This window comes from Eubalaena glacialis, chromosome 1 (assembly GCF_028564815.1).
Source record: "Eubalaena glacialis isolate mEubGla1 chromosome 1, mEubGla1.1.hap2.+ XY, whole genome shotgun sequence".
Lineage (NCBI taxonomy): Eukaryota > Metazoa > Chordata > Mammalia > Artiodactyla > Balaenidae > Eubalaena > Eubalaena glacialis.
Window position 1 is genome coordinate 92795395 of NC_083716.1, and position 17003 is coordinate 92812397.

Below are 17003 nucleotides of genomic sequence, written 5' to 3' on the forward strand. Positions count from 1 at the left end.
GGGGGGCCTTGCTGGGGCTAAGGGGCCGTGCCCACTCCATGGTGGCTCCCAGTGGCTTCGGGCCAGCTGCTGCCCGGCCGGAGGGCCGGCCCGGCCGTGGCCGGGCTGCGCCTAACTCCGCGTGGGCGGGCAGGGGGGGATGCCCAAGGGACCGCGGCCGCCGGGCCCTGAAGCCTCCGGGGCCGCGTCCCTGTGAGCGTCGAGCGGGATCTGCGGCGGGGCGCCAAGCGCCGACGGGCCTGGAGCGTCCCGCCCGCCCTGGGCTGCGAGGTGGCCCACCACTCCGCCACCCCCGGGTCCCCGAGGCCTCCTGTCGCCTGCCTGGGCGGGCGGCAGGGCCCTGCCGGAGAGGGCTGGCCGCCGGCATGGCGGTAAGGCGCAGGCGCCAGCGAAGCTGCGCCTCAAGAGGCACCGCGCGGGCCCCTCCTGCGTCTACGGCCATACCACCCTGAACGCGCCCGATCTCGTCTGATCTCGGAAGCTAAGCAGGGTCGGGCCTGGTTAGTACTTGGATGGGAGACCGCCTGGGAATACCGGGTGCTGTAGGCTTTTTGCCTCCCGCTCCGCCTTCTCCTTTAGTCGCCCGCCGCCTCCGCCCCCGCCCCCGCCCCCGCCCCCGCCGGGCACCGCTGCAGGCCCCACCTCCTCCGGCCCCTCCCACCACAGCGCGCCAGAGGGGGCGCTCTCCGCCTGCCTGGCCGGCCAGGCGGCCAGAAGGCGGCCCTGGAAGGCAGCCGCATCCCAGCCGCTCCCGGGGTGGCTGGCCTGAACCCAGACTCCGCCTCAGGCCCGGGTGCCGGCCGTGCGGCCCGCGAGCCCCTTGACCTGCACCTGGCCGCCCCCACCAGCGCCCAGCCCCGGCGCAGCCACCTATCTGCCGGTGTGTCTCTCCACAGCTCCCTCCGGAAAAAGCCCCCCCTCCGCCGTTTCGCCACGGCCGGGGGCGGGAGCGGGGGCGGGGGCCGGGGCCGGTGCTCCGGGCCGGCCGGCCACAAGGCGCCGGGTCCTGTGCTCGGCGGGTGGCGTGGGGGCAAGGGTGGCCTTGCTGGGGCTAAGGGGCCGTGCCGACTCAATGGTGGCTCCCAGTGGGTTAAGGGCCGACTGCCGTCGGGCAGGAGGGCCGGCCCGGGCTGCGGCTGGGCTGCGCCTAGCGCCGCGTGGGCGGGCAGAGGGGAGGCCCAAGGGACCGCGGGCCCCGGGCCCTGAAGCCTCCGGGGCCACGTCCCTGTGAGCGACGTGCGGGATCTGGGGCGGGGCGCCAAGCGCCGAACGGTTTGGTGGGTCCCGCCCGCCCTGGGCTGGGAGGTCGCCGAACCCTCCGCCACCCCCCTGGTACCCGAGGCCGCCGTTGCCCTGCCTGGGCGGGCGGCGGGGCCCTGCCGGGGCGGGCTGGCCGCCGGGCTGGCGGGGAGGCGCAAGCGCCAGCGAAGCTGGGCCTCAAGAGGCACTCCGCGGGCCCCTCTTAACGTCTACGGCCATACCACCCTGAACGCGCCCGATCTCGTCTGATCTCGGAAGCTAAGCAGGGTCGGGCCTGGTTAGTACTTGGATGGGAGACCGCCTGGGAATACCGGGTGCTGTAGGCTTTTTGCCTCCCGCTCCGCCTTCTCCTTTAGTCGCCCGCGGCCTAGGCCGAGGCCGAGGCCGAGGCCGAGGCCGCTGCCTCTGCCCCCGCACCCGCCCCCGCCGGGCAGCGCTGCAGGCCCCACCTCCTCCGGCCCCTCCCACCACAGCGCGCCAGAGGGGGCGCTCCGCGCCGGCCTGGCCGGCCAGGCGGCCAGAAGGCGGCCCTGGAAGGCAGCCGCCACCCCAGCCGCTCCCGTGGTGGCTGGCCCGGACCCAGACTCCGCCGCAGGCCGGGGTGCCGTCCGTGCGGCCCACGAAGCCCTCGACCTGCACTTGGCCGCCCCCACCAGAGCCCAGCCGCGCCGCAGCCCCCTGTCTGCCCGTGTGTCTCTCCACAGCTCCCTCCGGAAAAAGCCCACCCTTTGCCACTTCGCCACGGCCGATAGTGGGAGCGGGGTCGTGGGCTGGGACCGGTTCGCTGGGCTGGCTAGACACCAGGCGCCGGGAACTTTGCTCGGCAGTTGGCGTGGGGGCAAGGGTGGCGTTGCTGTGTCTAAGGGGCCGTGCCGGCTCAATGGTGGCTCCCAGTGGCTTCGGGCCAACTGCCATTGGGCAGGCGGGCCGGCCAGGCCGTGGCTGGGCTGCGCCTAGCACTGTGTGGATTGACAGGGTGGGGAATGCACAAGGGACCGAGGGCCACAGGCCCTTAAACCTCCGGGGCCAAGTCCTGTGAGCGTTGAGCGGCTCTGGGGCGGAGGGCCAAGCGCCTACAGACCTGGAGGGTCCCGCCTGACCTGAGCTGCGAAGTCGCCCACAACTCCACCACCCCCGGGCCCTCGAGGCCTCCTGTCGCTTGCCTGGGCGGACGGCAGGGCCGCGCCGGAGAGGGTTGGCTGCCGGGCTGGCGGTAAGTCGCCAGCACCAGCGAAGCTAAGCCTCAAGAGGCACACCGTGGCCCCCGCTGCATTCTACGGCCACACCTCCCTGAACGCACCACACCTCGTCTGATCTCGGAAGCTAATCAGGGTCTGGCCTGTTTCGTACCTGGATGGGAGACCACATGGGAATACCGAGTGCTGTAGGCTTTTTTGCCTCCCGCTCCGCCTTGACATTTAGTGGCCCGCGGCCGAGGCCGCCTCCGCCCCCGCCGGGCAGCGCTGCAGGCCCCACCTCCTCCGGCCCCTCCCACCACAGCGCGCCAGAGGGGGCGCTCCGCGCCGGCCTGGCCGGCCAGGCGGCCAGAAGGCGGCCCTGGAAGGCAGCCGCCACCCCAGCCGCTCCCGTGGTGGCTGGCCCGGACCCAGACTCCGCCGCAGGCCGGGGTGCCGTCCGTGCGGCCCACGAAGCCCTCGACCTGCACTTGGCCGCCCCCACCAGAGCCCAGCCGCGCCGCAGCCCCCTGTCTGCCCGTGTGTCTCTCCACAGCTCCCTCCGGAAAAAGCCCACCCTTTGCCACTTCGCCACGGCCGATAGTGGGAGCGGGGTCGTGGGCTGGGACCGGTTCGCTGGGCTGGCTAGACACCAGGCGCCGGGAACTTTGCTCGGCAGTTGGCGTGGGGGCAAGGGTGGCGTTGCTGTGTCTAAGGGGCCGTGCCGGCTCAATGGTGGCTCCCAGTGGCTTCGGGCCAACTGCCGTTGGGCAGGCGGGCTGGCCAGGCCGTGGCTGGGCTGCGCCTAGCACTGTGTGGATTGACAGGGTGGGGAATGCACAAGGGACCGAGGGCCACAGGCCCTTAAGCCTCCGGGGCCAAGTCCTGTGAGCGTTGAGCGGCTCTGGGGCGGAGGGCCAAGCGCCTACAGGCCTGGAGGGTCCCGCCTGACCTGAGCTGCGAAGTCGCCCACAACTCCACCACCCCCGGGCCCTCGAGGCCTCCTGTCGCTTGCCTGGACGGACGGCAGGGCCGCGCCGGAGAGGGTTGGCTGCCGGGCTGGCGGTAAGTCGCCAGCACCAGCGAAGCTAAGCCTCAAGAGGCACACCGTGGCCCCCGCTGCATTCTACGGCCACACCTCCCTGAACGCACCACACCTCGTCTGATCTCGGAAGCTAATCAGGGTCTGGCCTGTTTCGTACCTGGATGGGAGACCACATGGGAATACCGAGTGCTGTAGGCTTTTTTGCCTCCCGCTCCGCCTTGACATTTAGTGGCCCGCGGCCGAGGCCGCCTCCACCCCCGCTGAGCACCGCTGCAGGCCTCACCTCCTCACGTCCCTCCCAACACAGCGCGCCGGAGGGATCGCTCCCCGCCGAGCTGGCTGGACATGCGGCCAGAATGCGGCCCTGGAAGGCAGCCGCCACCCCAGCCGCTCCCGTGGTGGCTGGCCCGGACCCAGACTCCGCCGCAGGCCGGGGTGCCGTCCGTGCGGCCCGCGAGGCCCTCGACCTGCACTTGGCCGCCCCCACCGGAGCCCAGCCGCGCCGCAGCCCCCTGTCTGCCCGTGTGTCTCTCCACAGCTCCCTCCGGAAAAAGCCCCCCCTCCGCCGTTTCGCCACGGCCGGGGGCGGGAGCGGGGGCGGGGGCCGGGGCCGCTTCTCCGGGCCTGCCGGCCACCAGGGCCAGGGTCCTGTGCTCGGCGGGCGGCGTGGGGGAAAGGGGGGGCCTTGCTGGGGCTAAGGGGCCGTGCCCACTCCATGGTGGCTCCCAGTTGCTTCGGGCCAGCTGCTGCCCGGCCGGAGGGCCGGCCCGGCCGTGGCCGGGCTGCGCCTAACTCCGCGTGGGCGGGCAGGGGGGGATGCCCAAGGGACCGCGGCCGCCGGGCCCTGAAGCCTCCGGGGCCGCGTCCCTGTGAGCGTCGAGCGGGATCTGCGGCGGGGCGCCAAGCGCCGACGGGCCTGGAGCGTCCCGCCCGCCCTGGGCTGCGAGGTGGCCCACCACTCCGCCACCCCCGGGTCCCCGAGGCCTCCTGTCGCCTGCCTGGGCGGGCGGCAGGGCCCTGCCGGAGAGGGCTGGCCGCCGGCATGGCGGTAAGGCGCAGGCGCCAGCGAAGCTGCGCCTCAAGAGGCACCGCGCGGGCCCCTCCTGCGTCTACGGCCATACCACCCTGAACGCGCCCGATCTCGTCTGATCTCGGAAGCTAAGCAGGGTCGGGCCTGGTTAGTACTTGGATGGGAGACCGCCTGGGAATACCGGGTGCTGTAGGCTTTTTGCCTCCCGCTCCGCCTTCTCCTTTAGTCGCCCGCCGCCTCCGCCCCCGCCCCCGCCCCCGCCCCCGCCGGGCACCGCTGCAGGCCCCACCTCCTCCGGCCCCTCCCACCACAGCGCGCCAGAGGGGGCGCTCTCCGCCTGCCTGGCCGGCCAGGCGGCCAGAAGGCGGCCCTGGAAGGCAGCCGCATCCCAGCCGCTCCCGGGGTGGCTGGCCTGAACCCAGACTCCGCCTCAGGCCCGGGTGCCGGCCGTGCGGCCCGCGAGCCCCTTGACCTGCACCTGGCCGCCCCCACCAGCGCCCAGCCCCGGCGCAGCCACCTATCTGCCGGTGTGTCTCTCCACAGCTCCCTCCGGAAAAAGCCCCCCCTCCGCCGTTTCGCCACGGCCGGGGGCGGGAGCGGGGGCGGGGGCCGGGGCCGGTGCTCCGGGCCGGCCGGCCACAAGGCGCCGGGTCCTGTGCTCGGCGGGTGGCGTGGGGGCAAGGGTGGCCTTGCTGGGGCTAAGGGGCCGTGCCGACTCAATGGTGGCTCCCAGTGGGTTAAGGGCCGACTGCCGTCGGGCAGGAGGGCCGGCCCGGGCTGCGGCTGGGCTGCGCCTAGCGCCGCGTGGGCGGGCAGAGGGGAGGCCCAAGGGACCGCGGGCCCCGGGCCCTGAAGCCTCCGGGGCCACGTCCCTGTGAGCGACGTGCGGGATCTGGGGCGGGGCGCCAAGCGCCGAACGGTTTGGTGGGTCCCGCCCGCCCTGGGCTGGGAGGTCGCCGAACCCTCCGCCACCCCCCTGGTACCCGAGGCCGCCGTTGCCCTGCCTGGGCGGGCGGCGGGGCCCTGCCGGGGCGGGCTGGCCGCCGGGCTGGCGGGGAGGCGCAAGCGCCAGCGAAGCTGGGCCTCAAGAGGCACTCCGCGGGCCCCTCTTAACGTCTACGGCCATACCACCCTGAACGCGCCCGATCTCGTCTGATCTCGGAAGCTAAGCAGGGTCGGGACTGGTTAGTACTTGGATGGGAGACCGCCTGGGAATACCGGGTGCTGTAGGCTTTTTGCCTCCCGCTCCGCCTTCTCCTTTAGTCGCCCGCGGCCTAGGCCGAGGCCGAGGCCGAGGCCGAGGCCGCTGCCTCTGCCCCCGCACCCGCCCCCGCCGGGCAGCGCTGCAGGCCCCACCTCCTCCGGCCCCTCCCACCACAGCGCGCCAGAGGGGGCGCTCCGCGCCGGCCTGGCCGGCCAGGCGGCCAGAAGGCGGCCCTGGAAGGCAGCCGCCACCCCAGCCGCTCCCGTGGTGGCTGGCCCGGACCCAGACTCCGCCGCAGGCCGGGGTGCCGTCCGTGCGGCCCACGAAGCCCTCGACCTGCACTTGGCCGCCCCCACCAGAGCCCAGCCGCGCCGCAGCCCCCTGTCTGCCCGTGTGTCTCTCCACAGCTCCCTCCGGAAAAAGCCCACCCTTTGCCACTTCGCCACGGCCGATAGTGGGAGCGGGGTCGTGGGCTGGGACCGGTTCGCTGGGCTGGCTAGACACCAGGCGCCGGGAACTTTGCTCGGCAGTTGGCGTGGGGGCAAGGGTGGCGTTGCTGTGTCTAAGGGGCCGTGCCGGCTCAATGGTGGCTCCCAGTGGCTTCGGGCCAACTGCCATTGGGCAGGCGGGCCGGCCAGGCCGTGGCTGGGCTGCGCCTAGCACTGTGTGGATTGACAGGGTGGGGAATGCACAAGGGACCGAGGGCCACAGGCCCTTAAACCTCCGGGGCCAAGTCCTGTGAGCGTTGAGCGGCTCTGGGGCGGAGGGCCAAGCGCCTACAGACCTGGAGGGTCCCGCCTGACCTGAGCTGCGAAGTCGCCCACAACTCCACCACCCCCGGGCCCTCGAGGCCTCCTGTCGCTTGCCTGGGCGGACGGCAGGGCCGCGCCGGAGAGGGTTGGCTGCCGGGCTGGCGGTAAGTCGCCAGCACCAGCGAAGCTAAGCCTCAAGAGGCACACCGTGGCCCCCGCTGCATTCTACGGCCACACCTCCCTGAACGCACCACACCTCGTCTGATCTCGGAAGCTAATCAGGGTCTGGCCTGTTTCGTACCTGGATGGGAGACCACATGGGAATACCGAGTGCTGTAGGCTTTTTTGCCTCCCGCTCCGCCTTGACATTTAGTGGCCCGCGGCCGAGGCCGCCTCCGCCCCCGCCGGGCAGCGCTGCAGGCCCCACCTCCTCCGGCCCCTCCCACCACAGCGCGCCAGAGGGGGCGCTCCGCGCCGGCCTGGCCGGCCAGGCGGCCAGAAGGCGGCCCTGGAAGGCAGCCGCCACCCCAGCCGCTCCCGTGGTGGCTGGCCCGGACCCAGACTCCGCCGCAGGCCGGGGTGCCGTCCGTGCGGCCCACGAAGCCCTCGACCTGCACTTGGCCGCCCCCACCAGAGCCCAGCCACGCCGCAGCCCCCTGTCTGCCCGTGTGTCTCTCCACAGCTCCCTCCGGAAAAAGCCCACCCTTTGCCACTTCGCCACGGCCGATAGTGGGAGCGGGGTCGTGGGCTGGGACCGGTTCGCTGGGCTGGCTAGACACCAGGCGCCGGGAACTTTGCTCGGCAGTTGGCGTGGGGGCAAGGGTGGCGTTGCTGTGTCTAAGGGGCCGTGCCGGCTCAATGGTGGCTCCCAGTGGCTTCGGGCCAACTGCCGTTGGGCAGGCGGGCCGGCCAGGCCGTGGCTGGGCTGCGCCTAGCACTGTGTGGATTGACAGGGTGGGGAATGCACAAGGGACCGAGGGCCACAGGCCCTTAAGCCTCCGGGGCCAAGTCCTGTGAGCGTTGAGCGGCTCTGGGGCGGAGGGCCAAGCGCCTACAGGCCTGGAGGGTCCCGCCTGACCTGAGCTGTGAAGTCGCCCACAACTCCACCACCCCCGGGCCCTCGAGGCCTCCTGTCGCTTGCCTGGGCGGACGGCAGGGCCGCGCCGGAGAGGGTTGGCTGCCGGGCTGGCGGTAAGTCGCCAGCACCAGCGAAGCTAAGCCTCAAGAGGCACACCGTGGCCCCCGCTGCATTCTACGGCCACACCTCCCTGAACGCACCACACCTCGTCTGATCTCGGAAGCTAATCAGGGTCTGGCCTGTTTCGTACCTGGATGGGAGACCACATGGGAATACCGAGTGCTGTAGGCTTTTTTGCCTCCCGCTCCGCCTTGACATTTAGTGGCCCGCGGCCGAGGCCGCCTCCGCCCCCGCTGAGCACCGCTGCAGGCCTCACCTCCTCACGTCCCTCCCAACACAGCGCGCCGGAGGGATCGCTCCCCGCCGAGCTGGCTGGACATGCGGCCAGAATGCGGCCCTGGAAGGCAGCCGCCACCCCAGCCGCTCCCGTGGTGGCTGGCCCGGACCCAGACTCCGCCGCAGGCCGGGGTGCCGTCCGTGCGGCCTGCGAGGCCCTCGACCTGCACTTGGCCGCCCCCACCGGAGCCCAGCCGCGCCGCAGACCCCTGTCTGCCCGTGTGTCTCTCCACAGCTCCCTCCGGAAAAAGCCCCCCCCTCCGCCGTTTCGCCACGGCCGGGGGCGGGAGCGGGGGCGGGGGCCGGGGCCGCTTCTCCGGGCCTGCCGGCCACCAGGGCCGGGGTCCTGTGCTCGGCGGGCGGCGTGGGGGCAAGGGGGGGCCTTGCTGGGGCTAAGGGGCCGTGCCCACTCCATGGTGGCTCCCAGTGGCTTCGGGCCAGCTGCTGCCCGGCCGGAGGGCCGGCCCGGCCGTGGCCGGGCTGCGCCTAACTCCGCGTGGGCGGGCAGGGGGGGATGCCCAAGGGACCGCGGCCGCCGGGCCCTGAAGCCTCCGGGGCCGCGTCCCTGTGAGCGTCGAGCGGGATCTGCGGCGGGGCGCCAAGCGCCGACGGGCCTGGAGCGTCCCGCCCGCCCTGGGCTGCGAGGTGGCCCACCACTCCGCCACCCCCGGGTCCCCGAGGCCTCCTGTCGCCTGCCTGGGCGGGCGGCAGGGCCCTGCCGGAGAGGGCTGGCCGCCGGCATGGCGGTAAGGCGCAGGCGCCAGCGAAGCTGCGCCTCAAGAGGCACCGCGCGGGCCCCTCCTGCGTCTACGGCCATACCACCCTGAACGCGCCCGATCTCGTCTGATCTCGGAAGCTAAGCAGGGTCGGGCCTGGTTAGTACTTGGATGGGAGACCGCCTGGGAATACCGGGTGCTGTAGGCTTTTTGCCTCCCGCTCCGCCTTCTCCTTTAGTCGCCCGCCGCCTCCGCCCCCGCCCCCGCCCCCGCCCCCGCCGGGCACCGCTGCAGGCCCCACCTCCTCCGGCCCCTCCCACCACAGCGCGCCAGAGGGGGCGCTCTCCGCCTGCCTGGCCGGCCAGGCGGCCAGAAGGCGGCCCTGGAAGGCAGCCGCATCCCAGCCGCTCCCGGGGTGGCTGGCCTGAACCCAGACTCCGCCTCAGGCCCGGGTGCCGGCCGTGCGGCCCGCGAGCCCCTTGACCTGCACCTGGCCGCCCCCACCAGCGCCCAGCCCCGGCGCAGCCACCTATCTGCCGGTGTGTCTCTCCACAGCTCCCTCCGGAAAAAGCCCCCCCTCCGCCGTTTCGCCACGGCCGGGGGCGGGAGCGGGGGCGGGGGCCGGGGCCGGTGCTCCGGGCCGGCCGGCCACAAGGCGCCGGGTCCTGTGCTCGGCGGGTGGCGTGGGGGCAAGGGTGGCCTTGCTGGGGCTAAGGGGCCGTGCCGACTCAATGGTGGCTCCCAGTGGGTTAAGGGCCGACTGCCGTCGGGCAGGAGGGCCGGCCCGGGCTGCGGCTGGGCTGCGCCTAGCGCCGCGTGGGCGGGCAGAGGGGAGGCCCAAGGGACCGCGGGCCCCGGGCCCTGAAGCCTCCGGGGCCACGTCCCTGTGAGCGACGTGCGGGATCTGGGGCGGGGCGCCAAGCGCCGAACGGTTTGGTGGGTCCCGCCCGCCCTGGGCTGGGAGGTCGCCGAACCCTCCGCCACCCCCCTGGTACCCGAGGCCGCCGTTGCCCTGCCTGGGCGGGCGGCGGGGCCCTGCCGGGGCGGGCTGGCCGCCGGGCTGGCGGGGAGGCGCAAGCGCCAGCGAAGCTGGGCCTCAAGAGGCACTCCGCGGGCCCCTCTTAACGTCTACGGCCATACCACCCTGAACGCGCCCGATCTCGTCTGATCTCGGAAGCTAAGCAGGGTCGGGACTGGTTAGTACTTGGATGGGAGACCGCCTGGGAATACCGGGTGCTGTAGGCTTTTTGCCTCCCGCTCCGCCTTCTCCTTTAGTCGCCCGCGGCCTAGGCCGAGGCCGAGGCCGAGGCCGAGGCCGCTGCCTCTGCCCCCGCACCCGCCCCCGCCGGGCAGCGCTGCAGGCCCCACCTCCTCCGGCCCCTCCCACCACAGCGCGCCAGAGGGGGCGCTCCGCGCCGGCCTGGCCGGCCAGGCGGCCAGAAGGCGGCCCTGGAAGGCAGCCGCCACCCCAGCCGCTCCCGTGGTGGCTGGCCCGGACCCAGACTCCGCCGCAGGCCGGGGTGCCGTCCGTGCGGCCCACGAAGCCCTCGACCTGCACTTGGCCGCCCCCACCAGAGCCCAGCCGCGCCGCAGCCCCCTGTCTGCCCGTGTGTCTCTCCACAGCTCCCTCCGGAAAAAGCCCACCCTTTGCCACTTCGCCACGGCCGATAGTGGGAGCGGGGTCGTGGGCTGGGACCGGTTCGCTGGGCTGGCTAGACACCAGGCGCCGGGAACTTTGCTCGGCAGTTGGCGTGGGGGCAAGGGTGGCGTTGCTGTGTCTAAGGGGCCGTGCCGGCTCAATGGTGGCTCCCAGTGGCTTCGGGCCAACTGCCATTGGGCAGGCGGGCCGGCCAGGCCGTGGCTGGGCTGCGCCTAGCACTGTGTGGATTGACAGGGTGGGGAATGCACAAGGGACCGAGGGCCACAGGCCCTTAAACCTCCGGGGCCAAGTCCTGTGAGCGTTGAGCGGCTCTGGGGCGGAGGGCCAAGCGCCTACAGACCTGGAGGGTCCCGCCTGACCTGAGCTGCGAAGTCGCCCACAACTCCACCACCCCCGGGCCCTCGAGGCCTCCTGTCGCTTGCCTGGGTGGACGGCAGGGCCGCGCCGGAGAGGGTTGGCTGCCGGGCTGGCGGTAAGTCGCCAGCACCAGCGAAGCTAAGCCTCAAGAGGCACACCGTGGCCCCCGCTGCATTCTACGGCCACACCTCCCTGAACGCACCACACCTCGTCTGATCTCGGAAGCTAATCAGGGTCTGGCCTGTTTCGTACCTGGATGGGAGACCACATGGGAATACCGAGTGCTGTAGGCTTTTTTGCCTCCCGCTCCGCCTTGACATTTAGTGGCCCGCGGCCGAGGCCGCCTCCGCCCCCGCCGGGCAGCGCTGCAGGCCCCACCTCCTCCGGCCCCTCCCACCACAGCGCGCCAGAGGGGGCGCTCCGCGCCGGCCTGGCCGGCCAGGCGGCCAGAAGGCGGCCCTGGAAGGCAGCCGCCACCCCAGCCGCTCCCGTGGTGGCTGGCCCGGACCCAGACTCCGCCGCAGGCCGGGGTGCCGTCCGTGCGGCCCACGAAGCCCTCGACCTGCACTTGGCCGCCCCCACCAGAGCCCAGCCACGCCGCAGCCCCCTGTCTGCCCGTGTGTCTCTCCACAGCTCCCTCCGGAAAAAGCCCACCCTTTGCCACTTCGCCACGGCCGATAGTGGGAGCGGGGTCGTGGGCTGGGACCGGTTCGCTGGGCTGGCTAGACACCAGGCGCCGGGAACTTTGCTCGGCAGTTGGCGTGGGGGCAAGGGTGGCGTTGCTGTGTCTAAGGGGCCGTGCCGGCTCAATGGTGGCTCCCAGTGGCTTCGGGCCAACTGCCGTTGGGCAGGCGGGCCGGCCAGGCCGTGGCTGGGCTGCGCCTAGCACTGTGTGGATTGACAGGGTGGGGAATGCACAAGGGACCGAGGGCCACAGGCCCTTAAGCCTCCGGGGCCAAGTCCTGTGAGCGTTGAGCGGCTCTGGGGCGGAGGGCCAAGCGCCTACAGGCCTGGAGGGTCCCGCCTGACCTGAGCTGTGAAGTCGCCCACAACTCCACCACCCCCGGGCCCTCGAGGCCTCCTGTCGCTTGCCTGGGCGGACGGCAGGGCCGCGCCGGAGAGGGTTGGCTGCCGGGCTGGCGGTAAGTCGCCAGCACCAGCGAAGCTAAGCCTCAAGAGGCACACCGTGGCCCCCGCTGCATTCTACGGCCACACCTCCCTGAACGCACCACACCTCGTCTGATCTCGGAAGCTAATCAGGGTCTGGCCTGTTTCGTACCTGGATGGGAGACCACATGGGAATACCGAGTGCTGTAGGCTTTTTTGCCTCCCGCTCCGCCTTGACATTTAGTGGCCCGCGGCCGAGGCCGCCTCCGCCCCCGCTGAGCACCGCTGCAGGCCTCACCTCCTCACGTCCCTCCCAACACAGCGCGCCGGAGGGATCGCTCCCCGCCGAGCTGGCTGGACATGCGGCCAGAATGCGGCCCTGGAAGGCAGCCGCCACCCCAGCCGCTCCCGTGGTGGCTGGCCCGGACCCAGACTCCGCCGCAGGCCGGGGTGCCGTCCGTGCGGCCTGCGAGGCCCTCGACCTGCACTTGGCCGCCCCCACCGGAGCCCAGCCGCGCCGCAGCCCCCTGTCTGCCCGTGTGTCTCTCCACAGCTCCCTCCGGAAAAAGCCCCCCCCTCCGCCGTTTCGCCACGGCCGGGGGCGGGAGCGGGGGCGGGGGCCGGGGCCGCTTCTCCGGGCCTGCCGGCCACCAGGGCCGGGGTCCTGTGCTCGGCGGGCGGCGTGGGGGCAAGGGGGGGCCTTGCTGGGGCTAAGGGGCCGTGCCCACTCCATGGTGGCTCCCAGTGGCTTCGGGCCAGCTGCTGCCCGGCCGGAGGGCCGGCCCGGCCGTGGCCGGGCTGCGCCTAACTCCGCGTGGGCGGGCAGGGGGGGATGCCCAAGGGACCGCGGCCGCCGGGCCCTGAAGCCTCCGGGGCCGCGTCCCTGTGAGCGTCGAGCGGGATCTGCGGCGGGGCGCCAAGCGCCGACGGGCCTGGAGCGTCCCGCCCGCCCTGGGCTGCGAGGTGGCCCACCACTCCGCCACCCCCGGGTCCCCGAGGCCTCCTGTCGCCTGCCTGGGCGGGCGGCAGGGCCCTGCCGGAGAGGGCTGGCCGCCGGCATGGCGGTAAGGCGCAGGCGCCAGCGAAGCTGCGCCTCAAGAGGCACCGCGCGGGCCCCTCCTGCGTCTACGGCCATACCACCCTGAACGCGCCCGATCTCGTCTGATCTCGGAAGCTAAGCAGGGTCGGGCCTGGTTAGTACTTGGATGGGAGACCGCCTGGGAATACCGGGTGCTGTAGGCTTTTTGCCTCCCGCTCCGCCTTCTCCTTTAGTCGCCCGCCGCCTCCGCCCCCGCCCCCGCCCCCGCCCCCGCCGGGCACCGCTGCAGGCCCCACCTCCTCCGGCCCCTCCCACCACAGCGCGCCAGAGGGGGCGCTCTCCGCCTGCCTGGCCGGCCAGGCGGCCAGAAGGCGGCCCTGGAAGGCAGCCGCATCCCAGCCGCTCCCGGGGTGGCTGGCCTGAACCCAGACTCCGCCTCAGGCCCGGGTGCCGGCCGTGCGGCCCGCGAGCCCCTTGACCTGCACCTGGCCGCCCCCACCAGCGCCCAGCCCCGGCGCAGCCACCTATCTGCCGGTGTGTCTCTCCACAGCTCCCTCCGGAAAAAGCCCCCCCTCCGCCGTTTCGCCACGGCCGGGGGCGGGAGCGGGGGCGGGGGCCGGGGCCGGTGCTCCGGGCCGGCCGGCCACAAGGCGCCGGGTCCTGTGCTCGGCGGGTGGCGTGGGGGCAAGGGTGGCCTTGCTGGGGCTAAGGGGCCGTGCCGACTCAATGGTGGCTCCCAGTGGGTTAAGGGCCGACTGCCGTCGGGCAGGAGGGCCGGCCCGGGCTGCGGCTGGGCTGCGCCTAGCGCCGCGTGGGCGGGCAGAGGGGAGGCCCAAGGGACCGCGGGCCCCGGGCCTTGAAGCCTCCGGGGCCACGTCCCTGTGAGCGACGTGCGGGATCTGGGGCGGGGCGCCAAGTGCCGAACGGTTTGGTGGGTCCCGCCCGCCCTGGGCTGGGAGGTCGCCGAACCCTCCACCACCCCCCTGGTACCCGAGGCCGCCGTTGCCCTGCCTGGGCGGGCGGCGGGGCCCTGCCGGGGCGGGCTGGCCGCCGGGCTGGCGGGGAGGCACAAGCGCCAGCGAAGCTGGGCCTCAAGAGGCACTCCGCGGGCCCCTCTTAACGTCTACGGCCATACCACCCTGAACGCGCCCGAACTCGTCTGATCTCGGAAGCTAAGCAGGGTCGGGCCTGGTTAGTACTTGGATGGGAGACCGCCTGGGAATACCGGGTGCTGTAGGCTTTTTGCCTCCCGCTCCGCCTTCTCCTTTAGTCGCCCGCGGCCTAGGCCGAGGCCGAGGCCGAGGCCGAGGCCGCTGCCTCCGCCCCCGCACCCGCCCCCGCCGGGCAGCGCTGCAGGCCCCACCTCCTCCGGCCCCTCCCACCACAGCGCGCCAGAGGGGGCGCTCCGCGCCGGCCTGGCCGGCCAGGCGGCCAGAAGGCGGCCCTGGAAGGCAGCCGCCACCCCAGCCGCTCCCGTGGTGGCTGGCCCGGACCCAGACTCCGCCGCAGGCCGGGGTGCCGTCCGTGCGGCCCACGAAGCCCTCGACCTGCACTTGGCCGCCCCCACCAGAGCCCAGCCGCGCCGCAGCCCCCTGTCTGCCCGTGTGTCTCTCCACAGCTCCCTCCGGAAAAAGCCCACCCTTTGCCACTTCGCCACGGCCGATAGTGGGAGCGGGGTCGTGGGCTGGGACCGGTTCGCTGGGCTGGCTAGACACCAGGCGCCGGGAACTTTGCTCGGCAGTTGGCGTGGGGGCAAGGGTGGCGTTGCTGTGTCTAAGGGGCCGTGCCGGCTCAATGGTGGCTCCCAGTGGCTTCGGGCCAACTGCCATTGGGCAGGCGGGCCGGCCAGGCCGTGGCTGGGCTGCGCCTAGCACTGTGTGGATTGACAGTGTGGGGAATGCACAAGGGACCGAGGGCCACAGGCCCTTAAACCTCCGGGGCCAAGTCCTGTGAGCGTTGAGCGGCTCTGGGGCGGAGGGCCAAGCGCCTACAGACCTGGAGGGTCCCGCCTGACCTGAGCTGCGAAGTCGCCCACAACTCCACCACCCCCGGGCCCTCGAGGCCTCCTGTCGCTTGCCTGGGCGGACGGCAGGGCCGCGCCGGAGAGGGTTGGCTGCCGGGCTGGCGGTAAGTCGCCAGCACCAGCGAAGCTAAGCCTCAAGAGGCACACCGTGGCCCCCGCTGCATTCTACGGCCACACCTCCCTGAACGCACCACACCTCGTCTGATCTCGGAAGCTAATCAGGGTCTGGCCTGTTTCGTACCTGGATGGGAGACCACATGGGAATACCGAGTGCTGTAGGCTTTTTTGCCTCCCGCTCCGCCTTGACATTTAGTGGCCCGCGGCCGAGGCCGCCTCCGCCCCCGCCGGGCAGCGCTGCAGGCCCCACCTCCTCCGGCCCCTCCCACCACAGCGCGCCAGAGGGGGCGCTCCGCGCCGGCCTGGCCGGCCAGGCGGCCAGAAGGCGGCCCTGGAAGGCAGCCGCCACCCCAGCCGCTCCCGTGGTGGCTGGCCCGGACCCAGACTCCGCCGCAGGCCGGGGTGCCGTCCGTGCGGCCCGCGAGGCCCTCGACCTGCACTTGGCCGCCCCCACCGGAGCCCAGCCGCGCCGCAGCCCCCTGTCTGCCCGTGTGTCTCTCCACAGCTCCCTCCGGAAAAAGCCCCCCCCTCCGCCGTTTCGCCACGGCCGGGGGCGGGAGCGGGGGCGGGGGCCGGGGCCGCTTCTCCGGGCCTGCCGGCCACCAGGGCCGGGGTCCTGTGCTCGGCGGGCGGCGTGGGGGCAAGGGGGGGCCTTGCTGGGGCTAAGGGGCCGTGCCCACTCCATGGTGGCTCCCAGTGGCTTCGGGCCAGCTGCTGCCCGGCCGGAGGGCCGGCCCGGCCGTGGCCGGGCTGCGCCTAACTCCGCGTGGGCGGGCAGGGGGGGATGCCCAAGGGACCGCGGCCGCCGGGCCCTGAAGCCTCCGGGGCCGCGTCCCTGTGAGCGTCGAGCGGGATCTGCGGCGGGGCGCCAAGCGCCGACGGGCCTGGAGCGTCCCGCCCGCCCTGGGCTGCGAGGTGGCCCACCACTCCGCCACCCCCGGGTCCCCGAGGCCTCCTGTCGCCTGCCTGGGCGGGCGGCAGGGCCCTGCCGGAGAGGGCTGGCCGCCGGCATGGCGGTAAGGCGCAGGCGCCAGCGAAGCTGCGCCTCAAGAGGCACCGCGCGGGCCCCTCCTGCGTCTACGGCCATACCACCCTGAACGCGCCCGATCTCGTCTGATCTCGGAAGCTAAGCAGGGTCGGGCCTGGTTAGTACTTGGATGGGAGACCGCCTGGGAATACCGGGTGCTGTAGGCTTTTTGCCTCCCGCTCCGCCTTCTCCTTTAGTCGCCCGCCGCCTCCGCCCCCGCCCCCGCCCCCGCCCCCGCCGGGCACCGCTGCAGGCCCCACCTCCTCCGGCCCCTCCCACCACAGCGCGCCAGAGGGGGCGCTCTCCGCCTGCCTGGCCGGCCAGGCGGCCAGAAGGCGGCCCTGGAAGGCAGCCGCATCCCAGCCGCTCCCGGGGTGGCTGGCCTGAACCCAGACTCCGCCTCAGGCCCGGGTGCCGGCCGTGCGGCCCGCGAGCCCCTTGACCTGCACCTGGCCGCCCCCACCAGCGCCCAGCCCCGGCGCAGCCACCTATCTGCCGGTGTGTCTCTCCACAGCTCCCTCCGGAAAAAGCCCCCCCTCCGCCGTTTCGCCACGGCCGGGGGCGGGAGCGGGGGCGGGGGCCGGGGCCGGTGCTCCGGGCCGGCCGGCCACAAGGCGCCGGGTCCTGTGCTCGGCGGGTGGCGTGGGGGCAAGGGTGGCCTTGCTGGGGCTAAGGGGCCGTGCCGACTCAATGGTGGCTCCCAGTGGGTTAAGGGCCGACTGCCGTCGGGCAGGAGGGCCGGCCCGGGCTGCGGCTGGGCTGCGCCTAGCGCCGCGTGGGCGGGCAGAGGGGAGGCCCAAGGGACCGCGGGCCCCGGGCCCTGAAGCCTCCGGGGCCACGTCCCTGTGAGCGACGTGCGGGATCTGGGGCGGGGCGCCAAGCGCCGAACGGTTTGGTGGGTCCCGCCCGCCCTGGGCTGGGAGGTCGCCGAACCCTCCGCCACCCCCCTGGTACCCGAGGCCGCCGTTGCCCTGCCTGGGCGGGCGGCGGGGCCCTGCCGGGGCGGGCTGGCCGCCG

General features: G+C 73.6%; 9 non-coding genes and 7 pseudogenes across 9 annotated transcripts; all 16 read left to right on the forward strand.

Annotated features, from left to right (window-relative positions):
• The first annotated feature begins 430 nt into the window (after positions 1-430).
• Positions 431-549, forward strand: LOC133080611 (5S ribosomal RNA). The gene has a single exon (XR_009698555.1). It is a non-coding gene; the product is annotated as a 5S ribosomal RNA (ribosomal RNA).
• A 918-nt stretch (positions 550-1467) lies between these two features.
• LOC133080614 (5S ribosomal RNA) lies at positions 1468-1586 on the forward strand. The gene has a single exon (XR_009698556.1). It is a non-coding gene; the product is annotated as a 5S ribosomal RNA (ribosomal RNA).
• A 946-nt stretch (positions 1587-2532) lies between these two features.
• LOC133076359 (5S ribosomal RNA) lies at positions 2533-2651 on the forward strand (annotated as a pseudogene).
• A 908-nt stretch (positions 2652-3559) lies between these two features.
• LOC133076367 (5S ribosomal RNA) lies at positions 3560-3678 on the forward strand (annotated as a pseudogene).
• A 909-nt stretch (positions 3679-4587) lies between these two features.
• Positions 4588-4706, forward strand: LOC133080618 (5S ribosomal RNA). The gene has a single exon (XR_009698557.1). It is a non-coding gene; the product is annotated as a 5S ribosomal RNA (ribosomal RNA).
• A 918-nt stretch (positions 4707-5624) lies between these two features.
• On the forward strand, positions 5625-5743 carry LOC133104690 (5S ribosomal RNA). Its single transcript, XR_009703690.1, has one exon. It is a non-coding gene; the product is annotated as a 5S ribosomal RNA (ribosomal RNA).
• A 946-nt stretch (positions 5744-6689) lies between these two features.
• Positions 6690-6808, forward strand: LOC133076374 (5S ribosomal RNA; annotated as a pseudogene).
• A 908-nt stretch (positions 6809-7716) lies between these two features.
• LOC133076389 (5S ribosomal RNA) lies at positions 7717-7835 on the forward strand (annotated as a pseudogene).
• Positions 7836-8745: 910 nt separating this feature from the next.
• On the forward strand, positions 8746-8864 carry LOC133080622 (5S ribosomal RNA). Its single transcript, XR_009698558.1, has one exon. It is a non-coding gene; the product is annotated as a 5S ribosomal RNA (ribosomal RNA).
• Positions 8865-9782: 918 nt separating this feature from the next.
• LOC133104694 (5S ribosomal RNA) lies at positions 9783-9901 on the forward strand. The gene has a single exon (XR_009703692.1). It is a non-coding gene; the product is annotated as a 5S ribosomal RNA (ribosomal RNA).
• A 946-nt stretch (positions 9902-10847) lies between these two features.
• On the forward strand, positions 10848-10966 carry LOC133076396 (5S ribosomal RNA; annotated as a pseudogene).
• Positions 10967-11874: 908 nt separating this feature from the next.
• LOC133076404 (5S ribosomal RNA) lies at positions 11875-11993 on the forward strand (annotated as a pseudogene).
• Positions 11994-12903: 910 nt separating this feature from the next.
• LOC133080627 (5S ribosomal RNA) lies at positions 12904-13022 on the forward strand. Its single transcript, XR_009698559.1, has one exon. It is a non-coding gene; the product is annotated as a 5S ribosomal RNA (ribosomal RNA).
• A 918-nt stretch (positions 13023-13940) lies between these two features.
• LOC133104304 (5S ribosomal RNA) lies at positions 13941-14059 on the forward strand. Its single transcript, XR_009703524.1, has one exon. It is a non-coding gene; the product is annotated as a 5S ribosomal RNA (ribosomal RNA).
• Positions 14060-15005: 946 nt separating this feature from the next.
• Positions 15006-15124, forward strand: LOC133076410 (5S ribosomal RNA; annotated as a pseudogene).
• Positions 15125-16034: 910 nt separating this feature from the next.
• LOC133080634 (5S ribosomal RNA) lies at positions 16035-16153 on the forward strand. Its single transcript, XR_009698561.1, has one exon. It is a non-coding gene; the product is annotated as a 5S ribosomal RNA (ribosomal RNA).
• The last annotated feature ends 850 nt before the right edge of the window (positions 16154-17003 follow it).